Consider the following 10,244-nt stretch of genomic DNA (forward strand, 5'->3'; position numbering starts at 1 on the left):
TTGAAGAAATGCGCTGGAGCTACCTAACAAGTTCGATGAAAAGTTGTCTGTCCCTACGAAAACACGACGGTAGCTAGCTTCTACACCAAAACGTCACTTACCACTATTCGGCGAATTCGGCGGTTCACTTCAGGTGGCCGAACACAATTTTCGCGCGCCCTTGCCTTTGCGATTCAGCACGCGCACAAAGATTGCAAAAAAAAAAACAAGCATGGCGTCGATACAGCGATCATTTTGTTTGGTCAATGCCCGCGCTATATGTGCTATTTTTCCTCATAACTGAACACAACGTATTTCTGGTTTTAGTCTTTTATGAGAAGTGTACGTTAGAAAATATAACGATGCAAAGAACCCCGCAATTCGCAGATTGTTTTTTGTTAGCGAAAGACGCAGTGCATGCGTAGTAAGTCAAAAAGTTGCGATTGAATGCGGAATAGCTTTCGCGGAAATACGGCTATTTCTCGAGAACCGCTCATTAGAATTTCACGAAGTTTGGCACGAAAATACTTAAGGAGACAAGTAACTGGATTATTGAAAAAAAAGAAATAGTAACTGTGTTCAGCCGCCTTCAGTGTAATCTTCCGGCAGCAACATTGAGAAGACTGAACTGAACAAATCTTTTCGATAGATCAACGAATGAACCGCTTTTTTGGCTGTGTTTTCACCGTTCTCTCTTGTAATTTCACGAGAGACGTAAAACACGTTTTGATTTCTCTTGTTGATCACCTGGGGAATCATGTAACTTCTCTTACACTGTTGGGGATTTTGCGCGCGAATTTCGCTGCGGAAGACTTTGTATCTCTTTGCAGTCTTCTGAATCCATTTTTGTCGGTATTTTATCCTACTGGCTTCTAACCTCGTTCCCAGTACTTTTCCCTTCGAGTTTAGGAGGCTAAGGGTAAAGCCCTGGGAATGAGTTTGACTGGCTTCCAGGCTTGGTAAATATCCACCACTAGTTCCAGTCCACTACATGGAATAATTGTTAATTTTCGCGAACGAGGAAGTAGAACGTCTCCCTTCCCTCCCCACCCCCCTTCTACAGCACTTATTACGCAGGCTACATTGGTGTAAATCCCACTTTTATTTTGAGCCTTTGCCGTGTTACAGTGAAATTAATCTACAAAACAACTTTATCCTGATTTATCCTGAACTATATGCTTTCAAAGCTGTTTATTTAAAAAAGCCTGTTTGTTACTGGAACAACTGCAGGTTGCTTTTACCTTACATTACATGCACAAGGCTACTCTAAAGACAAAAAGTTCGTGACGATCCTCATAACCCCTAAAAAGAGACTTCAATCTTATTGAAACTCCACGAAAACGTTACTAGTGATGTTGTGGCGGTGGCATCTCCTCCACATAGATACGGGCTACTGAATTCCATGCGGTCCCCGCGTCAGCATCACCCGAACCATATCGGGGGCCGTTACCCGTTCCCTCCTGGCGGTCCGGTATGTCCGCTCGGTCCCGGGGGTCCGCGATGATGAAAAATAAATCGTTTCGCATGCGACTCATGCGACTGATCCTAAAAATTGAAGAGAAAATAATTTTCATTTAAAGAATTCCACCTGTTTGGCCCAATACAATCAAGAAACTAAGCAAGCGCAAGGGAGCCATAGCAGTTCCCTGCAAGCCGAGTGGAAAAGCTTTCACTTATTGCTTACAAATTTGCAAATCTGACAAATTAATTAGAGTTACGCTAAGTTTGGGGGTGGCTTCATGGTTAGTGCCCTCGCCTCCGGATTGAGTGGTCCAGGTCCGAGTCCTGGCCAGGGCTATTGTGTTGTGTTCTTGGTCAAGACACTTTACTCTCACAGTGCCTCTCTTCACCCCGGTGTATAGATGAGTACCAGAGAAATAAAATGCTGGGGTGATGGACTAGTATCCCATCCAGGGGGGAGTAGAAATACTCCTAGTCACTTCATGCTACAGAAAGCGGGCCTGAGCTCAGGCTTGATGGGCACCTGGCTCATACGCAGAATTAAAATAACGCCAAGCACAAGCTTTGAGTCAGGTAACATGCTTCAGACTTTGTTGATTCAGTCGAGATATTTGTCTGTGAGTACTGATAGATTGTTACTGTTGATTTCCCAAACGCTTCAGTAAAACTACCGAAACTGGGTAGTAATGATGCCGATGATGGGGCAATATTAGTGTATCGGATGTTCTGTGAATTAAAATCACCAGCAGCGACTGATTTTTACATTAAGCTTTAGTGCTGAAGGAGTATTTACATTTCTTCAAGAAACGTGTGGTTCGTAGCCGTTTTTACTTTGAAGTGAGAGTATTTGAATTTGTTCTTTGAGAATAGTAGTATTGCAAATGAAGAAGAATACACTAGATTGAAGTTCAGTCCTGTGTGAGAGTCCTTAGTCGGTTCGAATTTCAGTTGCGGTAGATCCAGAATCCAGATAATAATAACGATCTTCTGCCCTACGCCCAAGACAAACGAGTTGCTCAGAGGTTTAAAATTATCTCCAAATTGTGTTCATTTGCCGTGCCAAGATCAGTTCCCGAAGGGGATACAACTCTAGCGTCCCAAAGTGAATACTCAGGCATCAAGTAACACAAGAAACGCAAAGCATTTTACCGTTCATATTTCAAAAAATATCCTCATGGTTTATATTCCAGTCCAACCTCTTTTAATTAGGAAAGTTTGGCTCCTAGTTTACATTTCACTTAAGCTCTTTATTAAATCCATTTTGAAATCACTGGTTATCCTGAACTGATTGGTTCTCGGTGGTGCGATTTATTCACGAATCGCACTATTTTTTGCTCTAAATCGCATTTTTTTCTCAGCCAGTGAGAATGGGACAGTAAAACAAAACAACCAATCAGATTTCAAGATTAGTTTAAAGTAATCAATAAAATTTCAGGAAAATGAAAGACAAAAAGCCATTGTGTGGAGAATTTTGCAAAACTTTGTTTCTGAATGACGATTATGAGCTCCTTCAGGCTGAAGACCTACTTTAATGGAAGTTTCCAACTTTCAGTGTCCATTCTGACGAATATTTTGGCGATTTTTCTTCAACATCTGCTCAAGATCTGTATGATACCAAGTCCAGTAAAACATAACCAAACGAAAACCACACAACAACAAATTCAGAGCCATCTCAAGAAGGTAGATGTTTCCAGGCTTCCGGTAGTTTCAAACGAAGCAACAAAAGAGCTCAACTCTGTCGCTGTGAATAAATATAGTCAAAATACGCCACACTGCGCAAAATAGTCAATGAACGAACGTCTTACGAAGCCGGTGCCAGTCCCGCCATCTTGGAAATATCTTAAAACAAATGGCCCCGCAAGAACTTGACAAGGTCCTGAGTATTGAGTCCTACGCCGAGGTCACAAAAAGAAACGGAGATGATAACGAGCTGGACTCCCTTAAAATCATGCCATTGAACGGTATTTACAGTATTTAAAAGAAAAAAAAAGGTACTATCCACTAGACATCGTGCACTCGAGAGAGTTTCACAACTCAAAGGAAATCGATCGCAGAATTACACAGGATATGCACCTTCAAATTCCTTCTCCAAAGACCGCAGAAGAAAGGAAGGCCTTCCATAATTGATTCAGGCGACGAGAATGGATGTGGTAACGGGGAACGGGGAACGGTAAACGGTAAACGGGGAACGGTAAACGGGGAACGGTAAACGGGGAACGGTAAACGTGGAACGGTAAACGGGGAACGGGGAACGGGGAACGGGGAACGGGGAACGGGGAACGGGGAACGGGGAACGGGGAACGGGGAACGGGGAACGGGGAACGGGGAACGGGGAACGGGGAACGGGGAACGGGGAACGGGGAACGGGGAACGGGGAACGGGGAACGGGGAACGGGGAACGGGGAACGGGGAACGGGGAACGGGGAACGGGGAACGGTAAACGTGGAACGGTAAACGTGGAACGGGGAACGGGGAACGGGGAACGGGGAACGGGGAACGGGGAACGGGGAACGGGGAACGGGGAACGGGGAACGGGGAACGGAGAACGGGGAACGGGGAACGGGGAACGGGGAACGGGGAACGGGGAACGGGGAACGGGGAACGGGGAACGGGGAACGGGGAACGGGGAACGGGGAACCGGGAACCGGGAACCGAGAAAGGGAGTCTGGGAACGAGTGTACAGCGGTAACCCGCATGAAAATTCAGCATGGCGGACAAAAGAAAAGAAAAGGGAACAATTTGGGAAAATGTGAGGAAGTGTTACGGTTGAAACGTGAGTTTCTACCCGCTGTGCCACCAGATCATGGCTCAGTACGTTCTTGTTAGAGAAGAGTCCGATTGGTACTGGGATAAACAAAGCATGAAATGGCGCCTGGGGGGAAAATCGAATCGGTATTATCCTATAATATCACAAGCTACGTCCGCCAATCGGTCAGGCCACAGTCTTTCTTACATAGAATTTCAAGCCTTCATAGTCTACTCATATCTTCTCACTTTGTGCGCGAGCTGTCATATCAATATTTAAAAATAGCAACACGCAATATGATATCGAGGACAAGTGACACATGACACATGACACATGACAGTAACACATGAGCATCATTGAACGTGGGTCGTCCGCTGTCTTCGCATTCTGAAGCTAGAAAGGCGGCCTTCCGGAGATCGGCAAGTCAGCTGGCAAATCAGGTGAGCAGCAGATAAATAGCCTGTGGCCTGGCCGCTTTGTTAAAGACAAAATATATGAAGAAACGAGCAAGGAATATTCCACAATAATGCTAATGTTGGTGAAAGATGACCGCGGAAAAGCGACTGCGTGACACTCGGTATGTTTTTAGATGACATGTTGTCACGTATCAGACGGAAAACAGTCTTTATTCTCTGTCTGCGTTTTGTACCCAGTCTGCAGTCTGCATTTTGTACCTAGTCTGCATTTTGTACCCGGTCTGCAGTCTGCATTTTGCACTGACCGATTGGGGTAGCATATGATAATACCGATTCGATTTCCTCCCCAGGTGCTATCTCATGCTTTGTTTTTCTCAGTACCGTATTGGACTTTGAGGCACAGCCGGTAGAAAGTAAAGTTTACAACCGTAACACTTCCTTACATTTCCCCAAATTGTTCCCTTTTCTTTTCCTTTGTCCGCCATGTTGAATTCTTAGGCGGGTTACCGCTGTACACTCGTTCCCAGACTCCCATTTCCGGTTCCCCGTTCCCCGTTCCTCGTTACCAGTTTTAGTACCATCCGACGAGAATTGAACTTTTATACCTGAAGTAGACTACTTTCGTTCTGACTTCAGAACTACTTGTTTCTTTGTCATGCTGGAATGAGTTTTCGTCACAGACATCGTTTTGGATACTAAATGAAATGTAAAGGCGTTTCCGGTTCCGCTTCTTTTAACAAACCGGCTACTGGAACAATACACCAAAAATCTAAAATTTGAGGCGATAAAATTGTCCGATTTCAAAATGGATCTAATAAAGTGGCAATTGAACTAAGTGGAGTGCAATTTTGGTCTGAAATCATACTTGTGATTTCAAATCGAACTCGCGCTGCACGCTCGTTCGAAATCATACGCATGATTTTGAAATCACGTGTATGATTTCAGACCAAATTGCACTCCACTCAGTTCAATTACCATTATTAATAACACCCATATGGAGTTTAATTATTTTAATAAAGTTTAACCATTATATCACCAATTCCTGGCACCATTTGAGTACCGACTGTGCTAGATTTATTCTAGAATCTGCTAGGTTACCTACAATTAAGGCGTAATCTTAGCGTTCCACTTACTTCCGTGTTGTCAAACAGAGGGTTCTGTTTGATTGCGATCTCTGGTCCTGTGACTTGATAAGCAGAACAGAAACAGGGGAACAGCAGCACTGTCACCAGGGCAAACTGAACAGTAAGCATTTTCTTCAATGTTGACAGATTTCTGTGGAAAAGAAAAGAAAATCGTTGAACAATTCTGATTCTTATTAAGCTTTAGTTTGTTTTATTATCAACAGTTGATCACGTGACATGCTTTTAAAGAACACACTGATTTAGTCATTGATACTGCATAATGTTATCAGAAATGGAAAAAACATTTACAAATAAGCTTACATGCAAATAATTTTTATGTTTACATCCTTCAAGAAGGAATTTTTTTAGCGGAGCTCCGGCGACCCGAAGGGCTGCCAAGCGGAGTCCATACTCATATAGGAAAGAAAAGGAAACCCATGAGTTGATTTTCTCATGGTTATCATGGCTAGCGGTATTGCTCGTGGGTGCGTACGCGCGACGACGGCGGCGGAGTTGCCCAACATGGTGGCCATACTCCAAATAATAGGTTGACAGACATGCAGCCTTGGTTTACCGTGTACTTCCTTGATATTGGACATCCATGTTATGATCAATTAACACCTATCAAAACAAGGTATCTGCTGACCAGTATCACGTGACCATATCACGGGCTCAAGTTTACAGCTCCTCGAGGTCACGTGTTTTTTGAAGTTGACCGCTGACCAAGTGCTGGTTATGGATTGGATCGCCGGCTCATATTAGGTTAACTTGCTGGAGACAGCGCAGGATTGTTCGGAAGTCGGTTAACGCTAACCCAGGATTAATAGTTAACCGAATTATAACTTTTTCTTCTATACAAATGTTTTCTGCCGTTTTGTTTTGTGTATAGGGTGATTATTAAAACTCAAAACAGAAGGCCAAACAATAAACAGAAAACCTCACCGCAAAGTTACAAAACTCAAATCAAAATTCTACCTTTTTCTGGGTTAGCTTAATCGGGCTTTGAACAACCCAGCCCAGGAGCTACGCTTTTAGGCTGGCCTAAATCTATATATTATGGACTTTAGAAATTGGAAGTATTTTTAAGGAAAGAAGACGCTTTGCCCTCCAGTGGTTTTCCATACAAATCCTTGTAATTTTGCAAGTTTTCAATCCCATAAAATCTCTGCCTTTCGGTTTAAGAGCCTAGCATTTTCAATCCTTCTAATATTTTACCATGTCAGCAGCTCCTTTAGTAGTGATTAATAAGAAAAAGGTTTCTGGATAGCAAAGCTTCCTCACTTATATTTATACAAAGCTTCTTATTTTTGCAATATTTCAACCTTTCATGGTATCGGTCTGAAAACTGGTGCCCTGGCAATTAAAAACTGCTTTCTCCAGTTCTGAAATTCATATAACTGTAACAAAAGTTTTAAAATTACCAGTTACCTGACAAACTGTTTTAAAGGCCTTTTCGTCTGTTTCTTTGTCGCTCCTAACTTCGTATAATGTTACGGAAATTCTGAAGTTTCTCTAAAGTCAGAATTCAAATAATTCGCCACATCTGATCCGAAAATAACTGAAAATTAGATTGCATGCAAACGTTCCGCATGACAAAGCGGACAGCACCAAGACACGGAGCCCTGGAATAATCAATTTCCAGACTCCAAGATTTTAGGAGTTCCGGTTTCACGGCGCATGCGTGAGTTGGTTTAAAACATGGCAATCTAAATCCCAGAGCCCACGTGTCTTTTGGTCAGCGCCTGACCAAAAGACACGTGGGCTCTGGGAACGAGATTGCCATGTTTTAAACCAAGGCACGCATGCGCCTTGAAACCGGAACTCATAAAATCTTGGAGTCTGGAAATTGATTATTCCAGAGCTCCGTGGCCTGGTGCTGTCCAAAAGACAGGTGGGCTCTGGGAACAAGATTGGACAAAGCATGACGCATGCCACATGCTGACGTAGTTAGCACATGCGTGATAGGAAATCGAGGGCTGGCAAACAGTGGTTACCTTGCGTCTCTTACCGAGAAGAAAAGAGAAGGGAATGTTGTCTGTTTCGCAGGGTATGAGGTCGATGGCCGTTTACAGTAACAAAAGGTTCTTTCAATTTATAGGAATGATTTCAAAAGTTTAAGAATGTGTTTGGGTTAGATCAATAACTGCACTTTCGATTTAAGGTGGCTCCCTGTAGGTTTAACATCGCACGCGCACCGAGAACGAAAACTTTAGTAATCTGCGGAGGCTCAAAAGAAAACGTGGGTTTGTTTTCGATTTTTTATGACATCAACATGAGCACAAAAAGCAAAACTGGCAGTGAATTTTCTCGCGTTTCCTTCGGTGAAATTCCATAAAATTTGCCGGGCAGACTGGTTTTAAATCGTTTACTTTAGTTGGAGCTCTTTTTTTCAGGGAAATTTATCTGACCAGTTTTTCCGCAGCGGGAAAAGACCTAAATTGCCAAAATCGAAAAAAACTGTCCTTACAAATCCTGCTTTTTTCGTGTTTAAAATTCGTATTCCGCTGGATTCGATGTACTGTGAAAATTTTGGAAGATTTTACCGAAGGAAATTCAAGAAAATCACAATGAATAAAACCATATAAACGGTAAAAAAACGCATTTGTTTGGACATTTATAATTCAAGAATAAAAGCCAAGATTTTAACAGAGATGGTAGTAAAACACTATTTCATCATTGCTCATTACATTGAATAAGTTTGAGAGGACTAGGTGTAAAAACGAATGCAAAAACAGCATTCAAAATATGACACTAGCGCGCGCAACATGATAAATGAATACCTTAAGGAGCCACCTTAAAGGCTATATTTTTCTGCCAATGGTATTGCCTTGTTTTTGTTTGATTAATAAGACAAATAATATTCTGCTCTGTCAAGAAAAGTTTCAATTGTGACAATTCACCTTAAAAGTCAGATAGCCTAGTCTCGATAACCAAAGAAAGATTAGACGATAGCTTTGAAAATGTCGATTTACTCGCTTCTTGTACTGCAAGACCGACGCAACCATAATTAGGTTCGTCGTGAGGCACGCCCGAACATTACTAAAGCAAATTGCACCGGTGCTGGTAACACGCCGAGAGCCCTGTGCCGAGGGAGTGAATCCTTACTAAACGAATACTTAGCACTCCTAACACTGAAAGCCCAAAGGACTACAGATGACGAATTGGGAATGAGTGTATTCCAAAAAAACACAGAATATCAATATACATCTGCTGCTTAACTTTGTATCGCACATATTATATTCTATCAGTGAAAAGACCAGGTGAGCAACACAACTACAATCGAGAATCAAAACGAGACTTACCTTTGATATCGGTCTCTCAAAGTTTGGAGTAGACTGTTTGCGTGCTGGAATACCTAAAACAATATACACATATCCACTATTATTAAAATACTCTGTTGATAATAATGTGGCTATTAGGCGAAGATAATTGTTTTCATGAACTATAATAAACAGAAAGAACTTAGCGACAGTTTGGAAGGTAATTAGTTGTTCTCACGGGGTAGTTATCAGTGGTTGGTTAGTTGGGTTCAGTAATTTTCAAAGAAATCTCTGTTTCGGTTCAAAACTCGCAGACAGGTTTGTAGACTTGTGACAGAAAGCCGACTTCTTGAGCGTCTCGCTTTTGTTCGACTGGGATAAACACTACTAATGGAAAGAACTTAGAGACAGTTTGGAAGGTAATTAGTTGCATGTGTTCACGTAGTTATCAGTGGTTGGTTGTTTGGGTTCAGTGATTTTCAAGGAAATCTCCGTTTCGGTTCAAAACTCGCTGAAAGGGTTGTAGACTTGCGAAAGAAAGCCGACTTCTTGAGTATTCTTTCTTTTGTTCGACTGGGATAAACACTAATAATAGAAAGAACTTGGCGACAGTTTGGAAAGTAATTAGTTGCATGTGTTAACATAGTTATCAGTGGTTGTACTGAGTTAGTTGTGTTGAGTGATTTTCAAGGAAATCTCGGTTTCGGTTCAAAACTAAGTATTCTCTCTTATGTTTTGTAGAGTAGAAAGCGCCAATTCATGAATATCCCTCGAGGGTGTTCTACGCATCGAAGACATGTTTGCTCTCACAAATCAGAAACAATTAAAACTGGTGAAAATATCTTACATGCTTTAAGAACAGATCAATTATGATGCAAGAGAAGAAATGGGAACTCTTATATTTGAAGAAAATAACGTCACTGAACAAGTGAACAGACATAGAAGTTTGATTGATTTCCTTTACCAGAGTAGAGAGGCCTAATCTTTCAGTGGCACTTGGACAAGTGCTTTTAGGGTGTCTGGGGCCGGGCAGAAGACGGATAATTTGTCAAGACGAACTATCTGCTTTCGTGCATCCGGCTGAGAGCTTTGTGTGATAACATTTGTCGTCTTTACACGACAGGAGAGTCGACATTAACCGCTTGAGGTGTTGGCGCAGAGTCGGTTGTTTCGTTGAGTACATAATCTGCTAAGGCATTCACGAGCCAAAGTGCGCGCGGTTGCTATTTCTGATTTTAAAACGCGATCAGATATTATT

At 42.2% G+C, this 10,244-nt stretch overlaps 1 long non-coding RNA gene across 2 annotated transcripts; it reads right to left on the minus strand.

Annotated features, from left to right (window-relative positions):
• Positions 1-1,062: 1,062 nt before the first annotated feature.
• On the minus strand, positions 1,063-9,121 carry LOC110056540 (uncharacterized). 2 transcript variants are annotated; one of them, XR_016201964.1, is made up of 4 exons: positions 9,029-9,105; positions 7,155-7,269; positions 5,736-5,877; positions 1,063-1,524 (listed from the first exon to the last, which is right to left on the minus strand). It is a non-coding gene; the product is annotated as an uncharacterized LOC110056540 (long non-coding RNA). The 2 variants fall into 2 exon arrangements; XR_016201963.1 differs by lacking the exon at positions 7,155-7,269 and having other exon boundaries at positions 9,029-9,121.
• Positions 9,122-10,244: the final 1,123 nt, after the last annotated feature.

Source organism: Orbicella faveolata, unplaced genomic scaffold (genome assembly GCF_042242905.1).
Source record: "Orbicella faveolata isolate gen_17 unplaced genomic scaffold, um_ofav_v1 contig_35, whole genome shotgun sequence".
NCBI classification, from domain to species: domain Eukaryota; kingdom Metazoa; phylum Cnidaria; class Anthozoa; order Scleractinia; family Merulinidae; genus Orbicella; species Orbicella faveolata.